Source organism: Lepus europaeus, chromosome 11 (genome assembly GCF_033115175.1).
Source record: "Lepus europaeus isolate LE1 chromosome 11, mLepTim1.pri, whole genome shotgun sequence".
NCBI classification, from domain to species: domain Eukaryota; kingdom Metazoa; phylum Chordata; class Mammalia; order Lagomorpha; family Leporidae; genus Lepus; species Lepus europaeus.
The window spans coordinates 42173236-42199577 of NC_084837.1; the positions used below are offsets into that span (position 1 = coordinate 42173236).

Here is a 26342-nt window from a genome sequence, read left to right on the forward strand (position 1 = left end):
AGGCAGGCATTGTGGCGCAGTGGATTAAACTGCCAAGTGGGACACCCACATCCCCCATCAGAGGGCCTGTGATCTAGTGCTGACTCCGCTGCAGATCTAGCTTCCTGCTAGTGCACACCATGGGAGGCGGCAGGTGATGGCTCAAGTGTGTGGGTCTCTGCCACCAGTATGGGTGACCTGGATGAAGTTCTTGGCTCCTGGCTTTGTCCTGGCCCAATTTTGGCTGTTGCAGGGATCTGGGGAGTTAACCAGTGGATAGATTTTTCTCTGTGTTTTTCCTCACTATTGTTGCACTTTTCAAATAATAAATACTTAAGAATGTTTTTGATAAATTAAAAAAATGACCTTCGGCAGACTTTCTCTCATCTCTTTCATGCCACTAGTTTGCACAGTTGTGTATGTAACTTCACTAAACGAAACATTTAATCTAGGAATCAATATTAAACAGAATGAAGAAAAGACATGGGGTAAAGCCTATTATTTGTCACTGGTTTTTCACTCTTCTCTAGTATGCTGGTTTTGGTAAAAATCCAAGGAGTGTCTCAAGTTAATCTCTAGATCTAAATTTTTTCTTAACTTTTCTATATTGTATTTTCCACTTATTTAACTACTTTCCAGCAAGGCTCATCTCAAGTATCATTTCTCCCATGAAAACGTTCTAAGAATGTTAGTACTTGTTTATCATACCCCCCAAATTTGCTATCTTTGCTATTATTTCATGTTGTTTCATTTTACTTTTTAAAATTACCTAAAGAAAAGTCTAATCTTTATTTGGCTTTCCACAGCATTCTATTACATATGTTCATTGCTTCACCCTGTCACTAATATGAAATAACATTATTCCTTACAGCAATTTTTTTTAACATTTTTTATTTTGATTTTAAACACTGATTTGAGAAACAGAGTGGCACAAACAGAGAGAGAGATAGAGCAAGAGAGTTCTCAATGGCTACAGAATCCCCCGATGTGTCTATTTCCCGAGAATGTAACCCAGGTCTCCTACATGAGTGGCAGGAACCATTTACTTGAACGATGACTGCTGGCTCCCAGAGTCTGCATGAACAGCAGCTGGAATTGAACCCAGGCACTCTGATGTGGGACATGGATGTCTTAAGTGCTAAGCTAAATGCCCACTTGAGCTTACTTTTGCTCTTTGAGTGCAGATGGAATTATTAGACTATAAATCACTAATATATGTATTAGGACATATCAAGAAGAATAATTTTCAGAATATTAGAAAATAAGAAAATTAAGGTATGAAATATCCTTGTGCTCAGGTACACAGAAAGTGATGCAAATTTCATAAATTATTAGTTGGGTCTGATACCAATTAATGCAGCATAAAGTAGAAAAACTAACAACCAATTTTTCCCCTGGCAAATATGAATCTGACTTAGACCGAATAGTTCTCCAGAGAAGTGTCATGTCTCCTACAGGGAATCTGAAATCAGAGTGAGTGCCTATATCTAGGTTTCTCAGGGAAAAATTTAATTTAAAGAAGAGCCAGCTCTTTAAAAAACAAAACAACCTAATTGAGATATAATTCACATAACATTCAATTCACCCAAAGTATAGAATCCAATAGCTTTTAGAGTGTTCACAGAGTTACACAACCATCGTAGCAGATTCTACAACATTTTCGTCATTCAACAAAGAAACATCATAATGATTAGTAGTTATCCCTCATTTCTCTTTTTTCCACTGCCACAATGTGTACACTCCTCCAGTCTCCCCACCCAAGGCAATCATTTACCTACGTTCTGTATCATTATACTAGCTTGGTCTGTACATTTTAAAAAATAGTCCTCCTATCCAAGTCTAATTATACGTCCTCTGATTATTTACATCCTTTGAGCAATATTGCCCACCCTCCCTAAGCACCCAAACCTCTTATGGAAAATCGTTGCACTCTCTGCTTCTGTGACATCAACCCACACATTAGTGTTATAACACAGTATTTGCTTTTCTGTTTCTGGTTTATTTCACTTAACAGAATATTCATCCACATTATTGTAAATGACAAAATTCCATTTTTATGGTTGAATAGTATTCCAATGTGTGTGTCTGTATATACACACACACAGATGTGTATATATATATATATATATATGTATACATGCACACACACACATTGTCTTTATTCATCTATTGCAAAACATTTAGGTTAATTAGGCAAGAAAAATAATCAAAAGCATCCAACTAGAAAAGGAGGAGTTAAACTGTCTATATTTAGGGATGACAGGACCCTAAATAGAGAAAATTCTCAAAGATTCAATCAAAAAAACTCTTATATCTAATAAACAAATTTGGTAAAATTGCAGGTACATCAATATATAAAAATCAGTAATGTTTCTATACACTAATATTGAACTATCTGACAAAGAAATGAAGAAAATAATCTCATTTACAAAAGCTACAATAAAATAAATGGGAATAAATTTAACCAAAGATATAAAACATTTCACATTAAAAACTATCAAATAGTGATAAAATAAATGACAAAAATAAGCAAGAAAATTCATTTTTATGAAACAAAATATTGATAAAATGTCCATACTATCCAAAGCAGTCTACATATTAAATGCAGTACCTGCCAGTACACCAACGATATTCTTCACAAAAAATGAAAAAAACTATTCTAAAATTTGTATGGAACCATAAAAGACCATAAAGTCAAAGCTATGTTGCCAAAAAAAAAAAAAAAAAAAGAACAAAGCCAGAAACTTTTTGGCACCTGAATTCAAAACACACTATAAAGCTACAGTAACCAAAACACTATAGCTCTGGCATAAAAAGACATGTAGATCAACGAAAAAGAACAGAGAATCCAGAAATACATCTACACATTTAATCAATTTTTGGTGGAGATGCCAATAACATCATACAGAGAAAGAATAATCTCTTTAATAAATGGTATAGGGAAAAGTAGATAGCAATATGATAAATAATCCTTATATTTCACCAAATATAAAATCAGCTTAAAATGGATTACAAGCAAATATAAAACCAAAAACTGTGCAGCTTTTTCTAGCAACCACAGGGGCCAGCTACATGACATCGGTCTGGGCAATGGTTTTTATGATATGGCCTCAAAAACAAAGGCAATAAGAACAAAAATAGACAGTTGAGGGTTACATCAAACTGAAATAGAGCAATCAACACAGTAAAAAAAACAATCAATACAAAAAATGGGGAAAATACCTAGACTACACATCTGCAAAAGGGTTAATATCCAAAATATACAAGGAACTCAGAAAGAAAACAAATAGTCTGATTTTAAAATGCACAAACTCTGAATAGAAATGCTTCAAAGAAGACAGACATGGACAAGAAGTATGTGGGACAAAAAAGTGCGACATCACTAATCATCAGGGGATTATAAATCAAAATGAGATATTACCTCCCTCCAGTTAAAAATGGCCATTATCAAAAAGAAAAAGGATGACACTTTGTTGGGGAGGATGTAGAAAAGAGGGTAGTTTTGCATAGCTTTGGTGAGCATATGAATTAGTATAGCCATTATGGAAAATAGCATAGAGCTTTTTCAGAAAAAAATAAAAATAGAATTACCATGTAGTCTAGCAAACCCGCTACTGGGTATATACAAAGGAAATAAAATGAATATATTGGAGTTTACCACACTATCCTCAACAGCTAACATATGCAATCAACTTAAGTGAGCCTGTTTTTACCAAAATGCCTTAAGAAGCATTCAAACCCTTTCTTCATAGATAGCTAAATGCCTTGAGCTGTGTTTGCCATGACATACAATGTGACAACTCAAATATAACCAGTAATATGCATACCACAATATAAACAGAAGGTAAAAATAGATTGCTTGTATGATACGAAATATCCCATTTTCGGTGGAAATATAAGTGAATATACCTCTTCTACACTGTGGAAAAGACTGAGAAGCATTTGGGGACTGTATATAAAAGTGTAGGACAATTAAAATGTGTAGACTAGCACACGTCAAAGAGGAAGCTGAAGTTTCATGACAGACTTAACAAACGACACTGCGGAGAATAAAACTGAGTAGTTATCCACCAGTGAGTGAACGTAAAGGGAAAGGAAAGGTTCTAAGAAGCTTCATAAACTATGTATTTCTGATATTACTTGAAACAAATGGAAAAAATAGTGTGGCATTTAGAATCGCAAACTTTGAGTGGCAGTTAAAAAGTATGACAGGTCTGGCTGCTGTGGCCATTTGGGAAGTGAACCAGCGGATGGAAGATTCTCTCTCTCCCTCTCCCTCTCTCCTCCCCCCTTCCATCCTTCTCTCCCTCTTTCCCTGTCTCTGTCCATAACTCTGTCTCTCAAATAAATAAATAAATCTTTGAAAGTAAATAAATAAATAAATAGTATTACAGGAGTATGCATTTGTTTAGTCTAGCAGTTGTTAAGACACCCTTGTCCCATAATGGAGTGCCTGGATTTGTTTCCCTGCTCTGGCCCTGACTCTGTATCTTCCTGCTAATGCAGACCCCAGAAAGTAGCAGTGATGGCTCAAGGAAGTGGGTTCCTGCCACCCACACAGGAGACCTACATTGAATTCCTGGCTCTGGGCTTCCACCCCAGCCCAGTCCAGGTCATTGTGAGCATTTGGGGAATAAACCAGAAGATAGGAGCAATGTCTTCATCATTCTCTTTCTCTCAAATAAATATTTTTTTTTCTTTTCTTAAACAAAGCCAGGTTCTTTCACTGCTCTCTCAAGCCATGTTTGTTTGTTTGTTTGTTTTTATTTGACAGGTAGAGTTGTGGACAGTGAGAGAGAGAGAGAGAGATGGAGAGAAAGGTCTTCCTTCCACTGGTTCACTCCCCAAAAGCCCACCACAGCCGGCGATGCACTGATCTGAAGCCAGGAGCCAGGTGCTTCTTCCTGGTCTCCCATGCGGGTGCAGGGGCCCAAGCACTTGGGCCATCCTCCACTGCCCTCCCGGGCCACAGCACAGAGCTGGACAGGAAGAGGAGCAACCGGGACTAGAACCGGGCGCCCATATGGGATGTTGGTGCTGCAGGCGGAGGATTAATCAAGTGAGCCACGGCGCCGGCTCAAATAAATAATTTTTTAAAGTATTGTATTTACCCATGAGTTTGTTCAATTAGCCTTTGGAATTGAATTATGAAAATTGTGATTTTGCCAGATTGCTTATAAGAAAAGTCAATTACTAATTGAAACAATCTTTGATTTTCTTTCTTTTTTTTCCCCAGAGAAATGAATGGATCTCAGAGCCACTCAGTGTATCACCCTCATTTCATACATGAGGAAACTGAGACCCGAGAAGGTGAGAGCCATTGCCAGACGGAAATCCAGTCTCTTTTTCCAGTGCTTTATCACACAGCTTCTCACTCTTTCTGGTGTTTAGCAAAGCTTAACACAAGATCAAAGAAAACAGATTAAAATAACATAAACTGGGGCACTTCAATGAGGTCCATCCATTTCCTTCAAGAGCAATTAACATATGGAGATCTGAGCACCAATGGCCTTTGGCTTTTCCTAAGAAAGAGTCCAGATGTGTTAACCCAACATGTATATGGAAGGGAGGCAGAGTTGTGGTAAAGCTATTAGAGCGACATCCAAGCTTCTTTATTAAAAATCCACTTTGGTATATGTGTGTAAGCATTTCAATATTTTTATTTGTTTTTATTATTTTCACTATCTCTATGACCTGGAACTCATTTTCTAAAAAGATCAGTGTGAATTTATTGATATTTTGAGGCCAAATATGAAATGTAGGACTCAAAGCGATTTCAAAGCAGTGGAGCTACTAGAGAATTCAGTAAGGCGGCAGTAACAGCCGAAGTTGAAAAGTGCATTGGATCCATTTTTGGATTTTCCTTGGGTCCCCTAAGCACAATAGAGTATAGGAGGCCACCTGGTGGTGAAATGATCCAATAAACCATTTAGTGTTAAACTACAAGACAAGAAAAACACAAGAGTTCAGGTTGTTATAAAAGGAAAATTAGAACCTTGGGCAAAAGAACAATAGTCAACAGATAATCATGACATACTCAGACAGAAAAAAAAGAGTGGAGAAATCATTCAAGTCCATAGATTAATGTATATTCAGAAAGTGTTGCTATTATAATTGTTATTTGTATCAGGGATCGCCAAAGTTTTTCTGTGACGTTCTAGACAGTAAATAGTTGAAGTATGCTGGACATGTGCTCACTGCTCAAACTGCTCAATGCTACCATTGTACTGTAAAAGCAGCCATAGATACTACATAAATGAGTGTGCCTGACTGTGTTCTAATAAAACTTTATTATAAAAAGTGAGCCATGGACTGGATTTGACTTGTAGGCTACACTATGGCAGCCCCTGATTCAGTATTATGTTTGAACATATACTATTTACCAAGAGCCAGGTCAATCCTTTCCATACATTACCTCACTGAATCCTAACAAAGATCTTTCAAGGTAGATCTTACTCCTAGCCCCTAGATTTGAAAACTGAGGTTTAAGAGGCGTAAATAATTTAGTGGAAAGCGCACTAAACTTTCTGCTTCAGAAAAGCTTTGTGCAGCCTCATGGCCATTTTTTCTTTCTGTGATTGTACACACTTGTTCTGACCCTGTCTCCCATTTAAACTGGGGAGGCTGCTTTTGGTTTCCTTTTTGCTCCTGTGTTTTTTTTCCACCTCATGTTCCCTTGCAATGTTGTTCATCTCTTATCCTCTCTTTCTCCATCACTTCTTTTATGTTTAAAAACTTGATGTCAGTTTTCAAAACAACAGATGTGAGCAAGCATGAAAAGTAGACAAAAGCAATGTATTAAAAATAGATCGCCACATATACAACAATAAGCCAAGGAAACTGTCATACTGTGTATGCTCCAAACGGAATGTGAGCCAAAGACATGATACTCACTCTCACATAAATAATATATTACCCATCCACTGGGAGAAGCAGCAGCTCTGTCCCTAAAGGGAAAGACGATTTTTTTGGGTCCATTTTTACTTTTTCTTTTTAAACTCTTTTTTAGGTACTTACTATAAGTCATACCAGCTCAGTCCACATTCCTCTTCCAAACCATCCATGAACTATTTTATTAACTGCTAATAAGAGAGAGCTGAAAAATCTGACGGAGAAATCCATGGAGCTTGTTAAAGCTCCTCAAATATATGGATTTGCCAGCAGTCTTTCAACATTAGCATATTTTCTTCTACAAACGAGGATGGAAGTGGTTTCAGTTAGATGGAGTATAGACAAAACTGAAAAAACTGTAAGAAAAATGTTTAACTTGTAAAGAAAACCATAAAAGCTAGAGAAATGTATATAAAAAAAAAAAAAACAGAGAGAAGAGGTTTAATTACAGAACATGGCTTCTGACTGAGTTGACAATTAAACCTAACAACGGAGCAGATTTGCACCAGAAATCAGAAGACACGGAGAGTTGCTCCACATTTTCATGGGAGGCTGTGGAATTCCCTCTGGAAAGATCTTTAATGGAGGACAAATTTTCTCCTATCTGGATGGAACGCATAAAAAACAATCCTTGAAAGAGAGGAAATGAGATGAAGGTGCTTTCGAGGTCACCGGCAGTCCTCAAACTCCACAGAAATTCTCACTTTCCGCAGAGTGAAATAACTATACAAAACCCCTAAGAGACTGACTTCGGAATATTCAGGAGAAAACAGTCACTAAGCAGGTGTGTCAATTCAGTAAGTATTTATTGAGTGCTAAATACTACCGAGCCCTGGGGAGATGTCCTCCCCAGTGGGGCACAGGTCTGAGCAGCAGTGTGGACAACGGCCAGGGAACACAATTATTCACTTCAGTTAAAAACCAAAACAAAGCAAGCAAGCAAACAAACAAAAAAACCCTCTGTGCGCCAATCAGCTTTTTGAAACTATTTCCTGAACGTGGTGAGCTCAAAACTCCCACAAGAGCTGGCTGTCATAAGAGATTTCTGGCATTGCTCATGGTATCCCTGGATCGCTTCGTAAACAGAAAAGGCTTCTGACAGTGTTTCCATACTTTATTTCTTTTTCTAACCCAAACTTGGACGGATGGAGCCTCGTGAAACTATCAGCAAAACATGTATTATAAAATGCTAGCCAAATTCAAATTCCATTGCTATATTTCCATGTTGCAGAAAAAATATTTCAATTAGCTCCACCCTAGAGATTCAGTCTGGGGAACAGGAGGATTTTTGCTTATGATTTAGAAGACAACCAGTGTTTCACAGAATGGGTCTTTAGCACTGCCCAGGCAGGTGAGAATGAGGAAGGAAACACAAAATGATGCAGACAGGAATGTTTTCAGGGCATGATTGTGAATCTTAGTGTGTCCCAGCTGAGGAAAGCTCAGGAGGAAGGGTATAGTTGAGAGTGGAGACAGTAAACCCAAAAGGATGCCAAGGTGTACAGGAAGAGGGCCAAGAAGTGAACTCGTCACAAATCTTTGCCAAACTCATGTTTTAAATAGTGCATCTCTGAACTTTTTCTAAATTGCTTAAAGCCATTACCGTTCACAATTCATTGCTACACAAAATAATTACAAATGACCATGTATGAGGATCATTTATTAAAATTATGAATAGTGTAAATTTTTAAAAAATACAGGAGGGCGTTTCAAAGATGCATTTCAACCCTCCCCCTGCATTAGAAGTGCAATGTCATTTTAAAATATTCATATTCTGAATTAGCTAGCTACTGCTTTGGGAAAATGAGCCAATATTTTAGACTTTCTGTTTCTCTATCCTCCCCCCCATCATGATGGATCTGGACTAAAGGGCCAGCCCAGGTCCAAGTCTTTTATTATTTTTCCTCATCTCCTTCATGATTACACTTCTATTTTTAATTAAATAGCTTTATTTATTTGTAAGGCAGAGACAGACGGACAGAGATCCTCCATCTGGTGGTTTTGTGCCCCAAATGCCCACGACAGTGGGGGGTGAATCAGGCCTAAGACAGGAGCCTGCAGGTGGCAGGGACTCAACAAGTTGTTCCATCACCTGCTGCCTCCCAGGGCTCACTTAGCCGGCAGGGGGATGGAAGCAGAGGAGCCTACGGGATGCAGGTGTCCCCTGGCATCCCAACCACTTCACCACACGTCCACCCCCACGATCACAGTTTTAGAAACACATTCAGGCCTGCACCGCGGCACAGTAGGTTAATTCTCTGCCTGTGGCACCAGCATCCCATGTGGGTGCCGGTTCCAGTCCCGGCTGCTCCTCTTCCAATCCAGCTCTCTGCTATGGCCTGGGAAAGCAATAGAAGATGGCCCAAGTCCTTGGGCCCCCGCACTTAGATGGGAGACCAGCACCTGGCTCCTGGCTTCGGATCAGCGAGGCTCTGGCCATTGCGGCCATTTGGGGAGTGAGCCAATGAAAGGAAGACCTCTCTCTCTCTGTCTCTCCCTCTCACTGTCTGTAACTCTACCTCTCAAATAAATAAATTGTTAAAAAATCTTAAAAAAAAAAAAAGAAAAACACATTCACCTGAAGTCAAACCTAATTTTCCGCAGTGAATGTGTCAGTAAACTCTCTTGCCAACTATGGTACAAGAACAAATTGTGCTAATATACCTACCATTTCTAATGACATCAGGTGTGCCTGCTTTGACGGATTGATTTTTAGGTCTCACATGTATATGGTATAGGACATCCCTACGTGGAGAAAGAATCATACTGGCATGGGTCTAAATAATGAAGAAGGCATCAGAGAATGCTGCATGGTTTGAGAGGTTGGCGATTACTACAGAACCATGATGATTATTTGTCTGTTTTTGTAGCATTTATGTTTCAGATACGGATGCATTTGTCCTTCCCTTCCCCCCTCTGTGTCTCATTCTCTAAGACTTTTTCAATCACAACCTGGTCAAATCTGAGCACTCTGAGTATTAAAGACTGCTCTTACTTCCCTTTGATTTTCCAAAGATGTTTTTGTTTTTGTTGTATAGAGACAAACACCCAAATTATTTATATGCTTTGGAATGCCCCTTTTTCTGTGAACCGAAGAGGGCACGAAGTTTTAGACCTGATTATCCTAGCATGAAAATAGGGTTGTTCACTCAGAAAAAATAAAGCATTTATAGCACAGTTCTGATTAATAGATTTTAAATTCATTATTGAGTAAGGCTTTTAGGAAACATATTTTTCAATATACATTTGTTGAGCTATTATGTACTAGACACTATACTAGGGACTGGAGATACATCAATAAATGACACAGATATGAAATTATAATCATTACCCCTCAAATTTGATCCACAAAGTCCAAATCTGTCATCATTATTTAAAAATATATGTTTGGGGCTGGCACTGTGGTACAGCAGGTTAAATTCCTGGCCTGCAGTGCCGGCATCCCATATGGGCACAGGTTCAAGTCCTGGCTACTCCACTTCTGATCCAGCTTTCTGCAATGGCCTGAGAAAGCAGTAGAAGATGGCCCAAGTCCTTGGGCCCCTGCACCTGCATGGAAGATCCAGAAGAAGCTCCTGGATTTGGATCAGCTCAGCACTGGTCATTGCAGTCATTTAGGGAGTGAACAAGCAGATGGAAGACCTCTCTCTCTCTCTCTCTCTCTCTCTCTCTGAGGCTCTACCTCTCTCTGTAACTCTTTCAAATAAATAAAACACATCTTTTAAAAAATAAATAAAAATACCCATTTAATTCATAATAATGTATTCTTGGCTAACTTATCCATAGGAGGGCTTTCTCAGAGAGACCCTTGTGTCTATTGAAAGGCATAGTACTATTGTAATGACAGGAACAAATCTAGTATGCCAACTTTTATAATACAGAACATGCTCTCAACTAAAATTTGGCATATATGAAGGAATTTCATATAGTTATTTAGATATGCATGATTTAAATGTCTTGGGGCTACCAGCATATCTGTTCCAAGGAGTTAGTTTCATCCAAGTTCAATTCTGTTTTATTTAACTTAAAAGAAGGTAATACTTTGGACTCATGTGTAGGTGTGTAAGAACATTTATGTGTGCATAGGCACACTTGTGCATGTGTACCACTTGCACAGAATTCCCTGTTTTCGATCACTAAAATAATAGGGGGAATATCAGAAGTCACAATTTTTCCTTATGCAAATATCTGTGAGTGTAGAGCATCAACTACTTAGGAAAACGGTTCAAACAGTAAGTGCAGGTGAGTTTCAGGAGTGCATGGACATCCTTCTTCAGAAAGGCTAGACATATGTACAAGAAAGTTAGGAAGTAACAGTGAACTCAGCCCCAACGCATTAAGGGTATTAGTTTGGTTTTCTCTTTCTTACCCTCAGAATAAAAAAAAATAATATATATATGCATATTGTATGTATATGTATATATGTATGATGTATATATATGTGTATATATATGTATATATACGTGTGTGTGTGTGTGTGTGTGAGTGTATGTTTTGGGTCTTATGTAAATGAGTCAAGGTTCAGCAGGAAGACCACTCCTTCCCTCTCAGCCTACCCCAGTGTGCCTCATTAGGGATAGAGGGTCACTGAAGTGCCTGGTTTAAGAATGCATGAGCTTCACGAATGTCCATATTATTAAAAATGTGCTTAGCAATGCCCTTGTTTCTGAGAACTGAAATCGCTTCCTCGACAGGACTGGAAAGCGGCTTCTCTGCAGATGATCTTCCTACAGAGCGTCTCTCCGTGGGGACCCTCCTTCAGTACTTCCTTTGGCAATAATAGGATACACGAGGTTGAATCCTTCTTGGGTAATGCTGCAGTCAATGCGCCTCCCAAAAATGCATAAATATTTTCAGCCCTGGCTTTTCTGAATCTGACAGACTACAGGAGGCCCTTGTGAGACCCAACGTGGCAACACTACCCCAGAGTGTGAGGTGCTCAAGAAAGTTTGGAGGCATCACAGAACAGCCCAATGATTGGTTTCAAAAAGTCAACCCAAGGTCATCAGGTTTGCTCTGCAGGTGTGCCATCGGGCATTTGGGACCTCTCTTTCTAACTCAGCACAAAAGCTCACATAGATGGAGGAAAGAATGGTCTTGCAAGAATTCCAACCACCGTACAGAAGATTTGTGGGGCAACCCTGAGCAGGCAAGCAGCGTTACAGCCACCCAGTCCTAGTTCACACCTTCATCTATTCACTGAGTTCTTGCAGTAGTTACTGGTAGAGCTCAATTCCTATTTCTAGCTTTCTGTGTCTGCAGCACAAGGTAGAGTTGCATTCTCCACCCACTTTAAAGTCGGTTGGTTCACACAGTTAGTTCTGGCAGCAATCCTGAGTGGGCAGAATATGCATCCCCCAGACGGAAGGTTTAATGCCAAAACGAAAACCTCCAGAGCTCCATTTTCTCTTTACTGTAACCAGGGGATATTTTCCTTAAAGATTTATTTGTTTGTTTGTTTGAAAGGCAGAATGACAGACAGCAGGAAAGACAGAGAGAGATCTTCCATCCAAAGATTCCCTCCTCAAGTGGCTACAACATCCAGGTCTGGGCCAGGCCAAAGCTAGGAGCCAGGAACTCCATCCAGATCTCCTATGCGGATAGCAGGGGTCAGAGCACTTGAACCATCTTACACTGTCTTTCCAGACACATTTGCAGGGAGCTGGGTCAGAAGCAGGGCAGCCAGGTCTGTACTGAGCACCCAATATAGGATGGCGGCGATACAAGTGACAGTTTAACCTGCTGTCCCACAATGCTGCCCCCAGTGAAGGAACGTGTAAGAGAGTGATTGTTCTGGGGCTGGCATAGCGGGTAAAGGCACAGCCTGCAGTGCCGGTATCCAATATGGGCACTGGTTTGAGTCCCGGCCGCTCCACTTCTGATCCAGCTCTCTGTTATGGCCTGGGAAAGCAGTAGAAGATGGCCCAAGTCCTTGGGCCCCAACACCCACATGGGAGACCTGGAGGAAGCTCCTGACTTTGGATCAATGCAGGTCCTGCTGTTGTGGCCAGTTGGGGAGTGAACCAGCAGATGGAAAACCTCTCTATCTCTGTATCTCATTCTCTCTCTGTGTAACTCTGACTTTCAAATAAATAAATAAATCTTTTTTTAAAAAAGAGTGATGGTTCTATAAGTCTGAGTCCTGGATTGATGGCAATAACTATGTGTGATGGATATGTAGTACACCTTAGAAATAAATCTTTGGGGCTGGAGTGTGGTGTAGCGGGTAACACCGCCTGTGATGCTGGCATCCCACAGGGCTCCCATTCATGTCTGAGCTACCCTTCTTCCCATCCAGCTCACTACTAATGGCCTGGGAAAAGCAGCAGAAGATGGTCCAAGTGCTTGGTCCCTGCACCCACGTGGGAGACCTGGATGAAACTTTTGACTCCTGACTTTGGACTAGCCAGACCTGGCCATTGTAGCTGTCTGGGAGTGAACCAGCAGATGGAAGACCTCTCTCCCTATTTCTCTCTCTGTCTCTGTCTCTCCCTCTATATATATAACTCTTTCAAATAAGTAAATAGATACAGCTTCAAAAAAAAAAAAGGAAAAGAATTAAATCTTCATAGACTTAAGTCTCTAAGATCTTGGGATTGTTTTTATTATCTCAGTACACCCTAGTCTAGCCTGATCAAGAAACTAATTCTGTATCTTTTAGGCCAGCTGCTTAAGCTCTCTGTATTTTAGGCCTAGTATCTATAAAATAAAGATAATAACCCAAGAGCATTGTGAACGTTAAGATAATATGGATGGGCCGGCATCGTGGCTCGACAGGCTAATCCTCCGCCTTGCGGCGCCGGCACACCAGGTTCTAGTCCCAGTCGGGGCGCCGGATTCTGTCCCAGTTACCCCTCTTCCAGGCCAGCTCTCTGCTGTGGCCTGGGAGTGCAGTGGAGGATGGCCCAAGTGCTTGGGCCCTGCACCCCATGGGAGACCAGGAGAAGCACCTGGCTCCTGCCTTCGGATCAGTGCGGTGCGCTGGCCGCAGCGCGCTGGCCATGGCGGCCATTGGAGGGTGAACCAACGGCAAAGGAAGACCTTTCTCTCTCTCTCTCACTGTCCACTCTGCCTGTCAAAAATAAAAAAAATTAAAAAATAAAAAAAAGATAATACGGATGGGCATTGATACAATCAAACCGTAATATCTGACCAATGTTAGTTTCTTCTTCCCTCCATCCAACTCACATTTGATACCACACACACACACACACACACTCACACAACACAGTTTTTTTTATCAAGTGGGGAAGTAGACAAGCATCTTAGCCCCTGTTCTGGATTTCTTCTATCACCTTCCTCCCCTTCCCAGTGCCCTTCCATTGTAAGTCAGGTTAAAGCTGGCGTTTATGTCAATGTTATCCTCCAACTCCCCTTCCCCTAGAACCTCTGTGTCCTGTGGAGTACATTTTATTTTTTAACTGCAAAGAAAGAAACCTTAATAATGGGATTTGAGGGGCTGGTGCTGTGGCATAGCAGGTAAAGCCACCACCTATAGCACCAGCATACCATATGGGTGCTGGTTTAAGTCTTGGCAGCGCGCTGGCCATGGCGGCCATTGGAGGGTGAACCAACGGCAAAGGAAGACCTTTCTCTCTCTCTCTCACTGTCCACTCTGCCTGTCAAAAATAAAAATTCTGATCCAGCTCCCTGCTAATGTGCCTGGGAAAGTGGCAGAGGATGGCTCAAGTGCTTGGGTCCCTGCACCCACGTGGAAGATCAGGATGCAACTCCTGACTCCTGACTCTCGACTTTGGCCTAGCCGAACCCTGACTCTTACAGCCATTTGGAGAGTGAATTAGCAGATGGAAGATCTTTCTATCTCTCTCTGCCTTCCCCTTTGCCTCTCCTCATTCTCTGTAACTCTTGACTTTCAAATGAATAAATAAATCTTAAAAAAAAAAAAAAAAGAAGAAGAATTGCATTTAAGACAGTATGAGGGGCTGGCTCTATGGTGTAGTAAGTTAAGCCTCCACCTATATGGGTACCAGTTCATGTCCCAGCTGTTCCTCTTCTGATCCAGCTCTCTACTAATGGTCTGGGAAAGCAATGGAAGACAGCCCAAGCATTAGGCCCCTGCACCCACACGGGAGACCCAGAAGAAGCTCCTGGCTTCAGACTGGCCCAGCTCCAGCCATTGTGGCCATTTGAGGAGTAAACCAGCAGATGGAAGACCTCTCTGTCTGTAACTCTGCCACTCAAATAAATAAATATTTTTTAAAAATAGCATGAACATTTAGTAATGGGGATAGTTGGGTCAAAGAATTCCTAATACCATAAAAAATGCATCCCTTGAATAATCACAAATTTATCTCCTTCTAAAGTTAGATATGGTTGTGAGCAAGGAACAAAACAGGAGGAGGTTCATGAGTCTGAATGCGAAAGCGCCGTGTCAAGCTTTTCCCTTTGGCACTCCCCACCTATTCGGAACAGGTACTAGAACTTTTTGAAATAACGACAACGTTATCTAGTTGCCTACTAACTATACCTTCAGGCTCCATGCATACATGCATGAAATTCAAATAAATTATAAAACTATAATAATCAAGATGCAATATCTGGATTCAATAGCATGTATCTCTTGTATACTTCTTTGTGGTTACAGTTATGATACCCAACGCCATCTTGATGCAATTACATGGAACATTAAACTTAATATTTATCCTTCTTATATTAGTACATCTTTTCCAATGATAATATTTGATTTTCATATTTCAACTTTGGTACTGCATTGTTTTTTGAGTAAATAACCTCAATTCAAACCATACATTTTAGTAAACTTTAATCAGACATCATATTTTTTTTCACTTCAAATCATGCTTTCACAAATATGAATATAACCACTAAAGATATGTAATTTAAAAGTAGGAAAGTCTGAGGATGGTGTTGTGATGTAGCAGGTAATGCTGCTGTCTGTGATGCCAGCATTCATACGGGTGCCCACAGTTTGTGTCCCGGCTGCTCCACTTTGGATCCAGCTCCCTGCTTATGGCCTGGGAAACACAGCCGAAGGTAGACCAAGTGGTTGGGCTCCTGCTACCACCTGGGAGACCCGGATGAAGCTCCTGATTTCATCCTGGCCTAGCACTGGTTGTTGCCGCCATCTGGGGAGTAAACCAGCAGATGGAAGATCTTTCCTCTCTCTCTCTCTTCCTCTTTTCGCTGTCTCTCTGTAACTCTTTCAAATAAATAAATAAATCTTAAAAAAAGGAAACACTAAGATGTTGGGGGAGGGGCAGTGTGTGTTATGTTATTCTCCAGAAGGTTAGGCCAGCATTTCTAACGCCAGGCATCCCATATCAGAGTCTCAATTCAAGAGCCACCTACTTTGCTTCCACTCCAGCTTCCTGCTAATGTGCCTGGGAAGACAGCAGCAGATGGCCCAAGAAATTGGGCCCCTGTCACCCATGTGGAAGATTTGGATGGAGTTCCTGGCTTCTTGCTTTGGCATGCCCAGACCTGGATGTTGCAGCCACTTAGGGAGTGAGTCAGCAGATGAAAGGTCTCTCTGTGTCTCTCCATCTCTTTGTCACTCTCCTTTCAAATAAATAAATCAATCTTTTTTAAAAAAAATGACTTGATCCAGGGATATCTTAAAAAATAAACAGCTAAAAAGTAGATGAGGGATACTAAGTCACTAACCTGAAACATATACATAGTACTGAATAGTTCAGGGGCCAAAGATGGTAGGAACTAAACACCCTTTCTTGTTAGAAATTTAAATGTTCCTGTAATTTATTTTATAAACACCAGAAAGAAAACTACACATATCTGTGACTAAAGCCAAAGCTTTCAACTTAGCACAGGGGGGATCATTGCACATTACCATCTAATTAGGTAAAATTTTTCAAAAAGTTAAAGGCTGTAAATTTTTTGCAGTATAATCCTAACTCTTTTTTTTTTATCAACAAATGCTAATGACTATTCTGATTGCAATTAATAGAACCTCCCAAATGGGTCAACTCATTTAAGTGCCATCTATAACTGTTTGGATTTTACCATGATGCTTATTACTTATTACCCAGAAACCAAGCAGCACAATGAGATATTGATTACTTTTAACCTTTAGATCTAAGGATTCAAGAAAGGTCAGAGAAGGGGGACACTGGACCTCCATTGGCTGGCAAACGGATAGCCTTCAGGAGAATTCAAATGACTCCCATCAGCCAAGTAGGTCCAAGATTAGTTTATTCTCTGTGCTGGCAAGAAATGACGATGCTTTCAAAAACAATACTTGGCACACATTTTAGTGAAGCGTTGCATTTATATAGCCAATGCCCTCAGATGAGCTTCATAGCAAGGTAAGTCTCAGGCTGGTAACCCTCTATCCAGTTTTGTTCAGGGACGCCCCTTCATCGGAAAGAGATATTAAATATAGCGGTTTTCACTGGAATCCACTCATCTTATTAACCTAAGAACTCTGGGTAAGTTTCAAAAGGCTGAATACGATTACTGGCCACCATTGGCTACTAACATTTCTTTTGGCTTTTTTTTCTCCATGACAGCATTTAGAAATATTTCTCACTTTTGTGCCACTGAAAAGCAAGGAGTCCCAGGCAGGGTCCAACAGAATTGCAGGCAAGAGAAACATAACTGTTATGTGTTAGATTAATTTGCAGAACACTTGGCATTATTACTGCCAAGTCGTCAAATTGTTCCAAGTTGTTCCGGAAGGTTGTTATTAATAGTATGTTTTCTGAGGAAAGTTCTGTCTACTTTTGGAACTGCATTTCTGTTGCCAAGGAAACTCCTTTAAGCACAGTTTTCTGGGAGCACACTGCTGCTTTTGTTTGCCGGTGTCCTATTCATATCATCTAAGTAAGCGTTTTACATGCTCCAGCCTTCAGCCCCAAATGTTGAAGGTTGAGCCCATTTAAGTTGCTTTTTCAAACACAGCTAACGTCTGCTATGATTTCCCTCTCTCCTTTTCTCCCTGCTCCTCACTCTCCCCCCTCCAAGCAAACCCCCTCCACCATGCCCGGCTCTCGCTATTCAAGGTTTATTTTTTTTTTAAACAGTTGCAATAGGGCAGATAGTTTTCACGAGTTTTGATAAATTAACTTCAATTTGAATAATAATTCCATAGGTTGCAGCATTAGTCCTTCAAGTGTTAATTATCTTTTCACTCTAAAATTAATGTAGTCATTTCCTACTGACTCCTCTACCCCATTTATTGAAGTGCTGAGGAAAACATGTCATTGAGTCCCGAGCCAGCCCTGTTGTTGTGATTAAGCGTGGTCACATGGCCCATCTCTGCCAAAAGGAGGGCCCTGAGAAAAGGTGACAAAGACAGTGATTTCCTGTCAGCAAAGAGTACGACAGGGCTGTCTAGAAGTGATGCAAATGAGGGGAACTTTCCCCACGGCTTGTTTGATCCACTCTAGGCCAGAGCCAGCCGGGCCCGGGAGAGAGGCGGCAGCACAATGCAGCAGAGGCCAGCCCCGAGAGCCAATGCACCTTCCGGACAGCAGCGCGCCCGCCGGAGACAAAAACTGCTGGCCAGCCTTCCCTTCCTCGCCCCTCCGCACACACAGCCAACTATTTCTTGGCATCCTATTCTCTCAACATCCTTCTTTTTTTTTTTTTTTCTTCTTTTTTTAAAAAAGTGATGCAAATAGAAATGTTAGGTTCCAGGATGAAGTGTTTCATACATTGTCCAGAAACTACATTCATCTACTTTTTGTCCTGCGCATCTTCAGGGGGCCATCCTGCCCACTCCCCTCACCCCAAAAGAGAACATGGACACTGAAGTAGTCACAGCAAACACCGATCTGTGAGAACGCCAGTGAAAATGACAGTCCATCTAGGGACTGTTTCAATAAAAACACAACAACAAATCCATTTCTACTTAGCAGTGGAGACAGTCTGGGTTTTTCTATTCTGATCACTTTAAAAATGACTAAATAAAATGCTACTTGAAATAGTGTAGTGATTTTCAGTGTATTCTTCTTATCTTCATGGAGTTTTAATCTAAGGTACAATTAAGTTATACAATTAATCTAACAGGAAGGAAGTAAAAAATTATCATGAAGTTGTTGTGCCTGATACAGCTCTAACATTTTTACCTTGACTGCTTCAGAGTCTGGTGATCTGTTCCATTCTGAACAGTCCAGGTGGAGATGTGAAACTTGGAACTGAAATCCCAACCTAAGGTCTAATGCACAGAATTTACTTTTTTCATGTGGACTGCTATACACCAATGTGAAACTCTTTAAAAACTTAATCGATTTGTTCCTATTTTAAGTCTAACTATTGTAATGTGGACTACAAGCCAGACTAGCATAACATTTTTTAGGAGTTCCATGTCAGTCATAAAGGACAGGAAGTCACATCTGAAATAATTTTAGATCAGCTGATCCAGACCAAAATGAAAGAGATCTAGCACACAGAACTTTTTACTTTCTGTGATTAGTTTATGGCTAGGATAATATCATTTTGGCATCAATAGTTATAAAATAACAAGGTAACTATGTCTAATTTTTCTTCTTATACTCCATGTTTTTCTAATCCTATGCCAAACATGTTTCTTTCCAAAGTTATAATGCCTATCTCTTAACACACATACAAGGGTTGATGTTGTTGTGGTGCAGCAGGTTAAGCTGCAACCCTCAATGTCAGCATGCCATACTGAACCCTGGTTCGAGTCCCAGCTGCTCCACTTGCAATCCAGCTCCCTGCTAAAGTGATTGGGAAAGCAGTGGAGGACAGCCTGAGGATTTAGGTCCCTGTCACCCATATGAGAAACTCAGATGGAGTTCTAGGTTCCTGGCTTCACCTGACCCTGCCTCAACCTTTGTGGCCATTTGGGGAGTGGACCAGTGGATGGAAGATCTCCCTCAGTCACTCTGTCTTTCAAATAAATAAATACTTTTTTCAAAAAAAAAAATACATCCAAATTCTCTTAACATTTCCCCCTATTCTTTAAAATGAACTCCATCTCTGTTATATATCAATTCCTCTTCCATTTTCAGCTTTTAAAGTTTATTTGCATTTTTTCATATTTTCTTGCCTATTTATCCATCCACCCATGATTTTAATATTCTATGTTCTTTTTAAATTAGATTTGTGTTAACTAATTTTTTTTTTTTGACAGGCAGAGTGGACAGTGAGAGAGAGAGACAGACAGAAAGGTCTTCCTTTTGCCGTTGGTTCACCCTCCAATGGCCGCTGCGGCCGGCGCACCGCGCCGATCAGAAGCCAGGAGCCAGGTGCTTCTCCTGGTCTCTCATGGGGTGCAGGGACCCAAGCACTTGGGCCATCCTCCACTGCCTTCCCGGGCCACAGCAGAGAGCTGGCCTGGAAGAGGGGCAACCGGGACAGGATCGGTGCCCCGAGCGGGATTAGAACCCGGTGTGCCGGCACCGCAAGGCGGAGGATTAGCCTATGGAGCTGCGGCGCCGGCCATGTGTTAACTAATTTTAACTGCTTCTCTTTTTATAAATACTTATATTTCTCCTTCACTCTGAATATTCTACCCTTTTAAATACTGATGCCCCCTCTTATTAATTCCACCTGGCCAACCTATTATGAAAAGGAGCAGGCCGGCGCCGTGGCTCAACAGGCTAATCCTCCGCCTTGCGGCGCCGGCACACCGGATTCTAGTCCCGGTCGGGGCTCCACATTCTGTCCCGGTTGCCCCTCTTCCAGGCCAGCTCTCTGCTGTGGCCAGGGAGTGCAGAGGAGGATGGCCCAAGTACTTGGGCCCTGCACCCCATGGGAGACCAGGAGAAGCACCTGGCTCCTGCCTTTGGATCAGCGTGGTGCGCTGGCCGCAGCGCGCTAGCCGCGGCGGCCATTGGAGGGTGAACCATCGGCAAAGGAAGATATGTCTCTCTCTCTCTCTCTCACTGTCCACTCTGTCTAAAAAAAAAAAAAGAAAGAAAGAAAGAAAAGGAGCAACCTTTTGGACAGAGTTTCCAAACATCAACAGAATTGGAAAAAAATAGTTAATCTACTTGTTAGAAACACTGTAGTTAAAAATTTATTTGTAAGAAATATTGTGGTTAGACATACTATTCTAATCTCTTATATAAAAAAAAAAATCCTAAAATGCTTCCATTAAAAGTATTAAACTAAACTTAATTTCCTCAAAGAAGAATGATGCTTTTTCTCACGGAAAGTATAAGGCTTGTAACTGAGCACATTTCCCTTTTTACGTTTGCCACCAGGAATCCCAAAATTAAAAATTGGAATCAAACTTTAGTAACAGCAGGGCTTTGTGTTCCATATGCAGGCATTGGCTCTTCTCACAGAAGCAGTCTATGTTTGCTTTCCCCAATTCTGATTTGTATTTATGTTTTTAAAATATTTTTATTATTTTCATACGGATCCTCACTAATAATCTCAAATTCATAGCAGGGTAAAATGTAATTAATTTGTTTATTAATCACTGTATTATGACAAATGGATAGTCCATTTCTTTTAAACACAGAACATCTTTGGATAATGCTGATAGTAATGGGAAAAGATACAGGAGACATTTTCCTCATAACAACCAGAATCATATAAATAACTGACCCTTAAAATTAAATTTAAAAACCTCCAGAGTAAATTTCATGAAAGTTGAGGTTGAAGGAGGTGCATATTTCATGATTTTTGAGCTGGAAGGGTTGTTTTGTTTTGCATTATTTGTATTTGAGAAGGGGGAGAGTGCGGAGGGAGAAAGTGTTAATTCCCATCTGTTGGTTAATTCCACGAGAGCCTGCAGAGGCCAGGTTTTGGCCAGGCCAAAGTATAGGGCCAGGAGCTCAATTCATCCTCTCCTATGGGTGGCAGGAATCCAGTTGCTTAAGTCATTACTGCTACTTCCCTGGGCCTGTATTGGCAGGAAACTGGAGCCAGGAGACAGAGGTGGGTACTAAACCCAGGTACTCATTAAAAAGACACAGGTAAGTTAACCACTAGGCTAAAGATTCACAGAAAGTTTTTTTTTTTTTAATTCCATATAATTTTGAAAGAGTTTTTTAGAATTATTATTTATCTGAAAGGCAGAGTGACAGAAAGGGAAAGAGAGGGGGAGGAGAGGAGGAGGGAGAGAAGGAAGGGGAGAGAGAGGTCTTCAATCTGTGGTTCACACTCCAAATGGCCACAAAGGCCAGGGGTGGGTCAGGCCAAGTCAAAACCAGGATCTGGGAACTCCATCTGCATCTCCAACATGCATGGTAGGGGCCCAAGTACTTGGGTCATCTTCTACTACTTCCCCAGGACCATTAGCAGGGAGCTGGATGGGATGCAGACCAGCCAGGACTGGAACCCACTCTCTGACGTGGGATACCAGTGTTGAGGGAGGCAGCTTCGTCTGCTGAACCACAATGTGCACCATCATACAATCTAAGGTTTTACTGATGAGGAGCAGCTAAGCTATTGACTCAAGAACAATTCTATCAATCTGATGTTTTAGCGAGCTTTATATTATCTGAAAACAACCCCTATTCAATTTTAACAATAATCACAAGGTTGCAACCTCTGAATTTGGCCCTTGGACTACAGAAATCCCCCAGCCATCCCAATGACAACCTAGGATCCCTAGGAGCTCTATCATCTGTGCTCCGTAGGAAGCAGAGGACGAGCAGTACTCAGTGCATGGGTATGAGCTCCTGGTAGGCAGGTATACGCTCAAAGTCCTACAACGTCACTTGTGACAACGTGGGTGGGGCGAATCAAGGGGGGAGGGTGTCGCAGGGCAGTACAGCAGCAGCCTGAGTAGCAACTCTCCAATTCTCCAATCTTGAAATGCTTCCCAGTCATTCAGTCTATAAAATTTATGGGACGGGGAGGAGGTGATAGAGCTTCCCTGAGCCCAAGAATAATGCCACCTTTGATCTTTAGAAAAGAAAAAACAAATGGAGCTTTTTCTTTGCAAGTGGTTCTTAAATATTTCTCCATTAATAGTTAATGCACATGCAGACCAGCAGAGTGACAGCTCCCTGCGATTATGAATTCTGACTCCGTAACTCCAGTCCAAATAGAAGCTGAACTTTCAAAATCACGGTGGTTACTTTTGACAAATTAAATTGTCCTACTTAGGAAGGTAAGAGGAATAAAGAGAGAGCGCAAGCAAATTCTCCTTGGATGTGATTCTCAGAGCAAGAAAAAAAACGAGGAAGGACTATGCTTGTGTTTTCTAGGCTGGTGATGCTGCCAACGTATATTAGAGAATAGGTACAGAGGGCCCTAATCAGAGGCAGGGCAAGTCGGGGATGGGGAAGAGAAGAGAAGACGTTGGCAGCGTGGTCACTGTCTCAGTACAAGGAAGAACATGCAGCTAAGGGAATGGTTAGTTTTCCATAAGAAGTGGGTTACTCTTAAGACTCTGCAATTTGAAGTTAATTAGAAAGAAAATGGTTTAAAATTTACAACAATATGAAAAGAATGAGAAATGATTTAAACAGAAAGCCCACTTTATAGCTCACAGTAGTGTTAGCATTTCTAAATTAGGTCAGGTTATATGAATGTACTCTTTGTTAAATCCAATTCTCTTCCTTTTTTACTCCCTTGTGTATTTAACTGGCTTTGGGTAACCAAAATACCACAAGTCCCTTCTGAAGAGCAATGGGATGGATGGTCTACGGTATTTATCTGTGGTCTGTAACTAGGAATGAAGGCCAGCTGGTTTCAGCGGAGACCAGAATATAATAGTAGACAAGTCAGAAAGGTAATGTCAAATGTTGAAGATGCTAATGAAGCTTCACTCCCACTAAATACCGTCTTAACTAGATTTTCTCCAACCCAACATTTCCAAATGCGTATGTTGAGTTTCAACTGACGACTACATAAATACACTAACTGGGGTCAGGGTCTATCTATCCACGATAGATAAGGAGCTAAGTGATGACATACAAAGAGCCACCCAGTGAGGGAACAAAGGTTTTTGAATGCTATGATAGTAGGAACAAGCTTCTGAGTTTCCTGGGATTTTGCTACCATTCAGCTGAAGATCTCCCTTAAAATTTCACCCTCATTCTTTCTCTAAATAACAGGTAGCATGAGCTTCATTTGCATCCTCACAGTGACCAGGAACATGAGTAGTAAATGTTCTGTGGTACAAGGACAAAAACTGTCCCAAATGTCAGTGGCACCCTTAATACAAAATGTTGATAAAGCACTGATATCTTTTGGGACCAATAGATACAAAGATTAAAGATGATTAATGTCAGGGCCAACATTGTGGCGTTGCAGGTTAAGCCGTTGCCTGCAACGTTTGCATCACATATGGGTGCTGGTTCATGTTCCGGCTGCTCCACTTCTGATCTGGCTCCCTGCTAATGTACCTGGGAAAGCAGCAGAGGATTGTCTAAGTGCTTGGGCCCCTGCACCCTTGTGGGAGACCCAGAAGAAGCTCCTGGCTTCAGCCTGGGTTAGCTCCAGCCATTGAAGCCATTTGGGGAGTGAACCAGCAGATGGAAGATCTCTTCCTCCCTCCCTTTCGCTCACTGTAACTCTGCCTTTCAAATAAATAAATAAATAAATAAATAAATAAATAAATATAAATTAAATAAATAAAAATAAATAAATAAAATAAATAAATCTTTTTTTCTTTAACAAAAAGATGATTAATATAGCTTCAAATGGTATTTAAAGCCTATGAAGGCCTTAGGAATAGGTGAAAAGCCTTACTTCTTCAGGAGTATCTTTGATTAGTAGTTTACAAATGCCCCTCCCTCAAGGTATCAGTTCTGTTGATTCATGAAAAAGCAGATTAGAACAAAGGAATGGGATACTGAAAATGTTGACCCAATCTGAGAATCCCTGGAGAGTGTTTTGCAGAACCTGAAATTAATGCTTCTCCATCCATTTTTCTAATGCAGAAGCTGCCCAAGTTCTAAATGATTCCTTTGTAAATATTTTCAGGATTGTCTTAGTGGTTTTGTCACCTCTAGAATAATCTGGGGGGAGAGGGTGTCACATAAAGAAAGATGCTACAAGCATGCAGCATTTGCTCTTGGCTTCTAACTCAATTTTTAATTTTCTTTATGAGCCAAATACAAAGTTAGAGCTGGTCTTTGTTGAACACCTAAAAGGAGAAGGATGGTGACAGGATATGAGTCACAAATGAAAAAGCACAGTACGGAAAAATGTCTGGAAAAATACCATAACCCAGAGGTACCGAGTGGGCGGAATAATGGCCTTCACTATGCCAGAATGGGAATTCTCAGGCAAAGCGCTTACAAGGAAATCACAAGAAAAAGAAGACTACACTTTTTGTTCAATGATTTCCTATTAATTGTGATGTAAATTATACGGATATGATTTTGACAAAGAATAGCACTGTTTCTGAAAAAATAGTGGCTTATGTGCAAAATATAAAAATGCATTAAGAAGAAAAGAAATGTTATTTGGCATCATAAGTGCAATAAAGTCTGAGATAATGGCTTATGATTAGGTAAACTTTTGCATTTATTTTCCCTGTTTGGCTCAGATTTTAATGATGAAGTCTCAGGAATAAAATATTTTCCAACCTCCACATTTGTGTGGAGAGAGAGGCATTTTTCATAAGTAATTCCTGATCCTGACATGACATGTGAAATCACCTAGCTTTAGCTATATTAGGTAAACACTGTTACTCTAACAATACCTTACGCTAGAAGATATATTGGGTAGCTTTGTTGTTAATGGGGACAGCTATCCATACAGGATACAGCTAACAGTCAACACACTTGATTAATGTTAGATGGAATTCTTTAGAGAATAAAATAGCCCCATTTTCTGAGTCCCTGGGGAACTTAGATCTTCTCTTAACTAAGCTAATTCCCAGGGGATACTAATTAAAGTCAACCAGACAGACCCTTGAGAAGTACAAATATCTGTCTTTAGGGGCAGCGAAAGTTAAAGTAATGTATCAAAGAAAGGTAAACTCAAAATGATAAAATTGAAGAAGAAAGAAGACAACTTTTATTTGACCTTGAATGTACTTCTTGTTCTGTAGAAATTTTAAAAAGCTAGAGGGTAGTTGTTTCTTGTCATTATACTGTTGCTGATTCTGTGGTTAGTTATTAATTTTATTTTTTATGATTCACAATCTGCTCTTTGAAATATGCCATATGCTCAAAGCAATTCAAGGATGACAACTGTCAGAATTACTCCAATAAAAATTGCCTAAATGAGGAAGATTTACTGCAGTCTGATATTTCAGCGGAAAGTCCCTCTTCCCTCCCCAGCAGCTTTTTCAGGCACTGTGAATCTCGCAACTGTTGTCTCCGTCAAAATCACATGGCTGTTTTGTAAGAACTTGTAAGACTTTTTTGTGTAGAATTGGTAACAGACCCTAGGCTAAGGGTGAATTAGCAGACATGGAAACCAATATAGGTGGTTATCAGCTGGATTGCCTGCAATCAATATGTGAGTTCCAAGTCAGTTTTCTTAAATCACACGCAAATGTATCGACTTAATATGACAATGTCTGCTCTGTGTATCTCTAATAAATATTAAATTGGACAAGGCCTGTGCCCTGGCAGCAACAAGCCAAACCAAAG

The 26342-nt window shown here is 40.6% G+C and overlaps 1 protein-coding gene across 2 annotated transcripts in view; it reads right to left on the reverse strand.

Annotated features, from left to right (window-relative positions):
- AKAP6 (A-kinase anchoring protein 6) overlaps positions 1 to 26342 on the reverse strand; it is a 500321-nt gene that overhangs the window by 99678 nt on the left and 374301 nt on the right. The window lies entirely within an intron of this gene.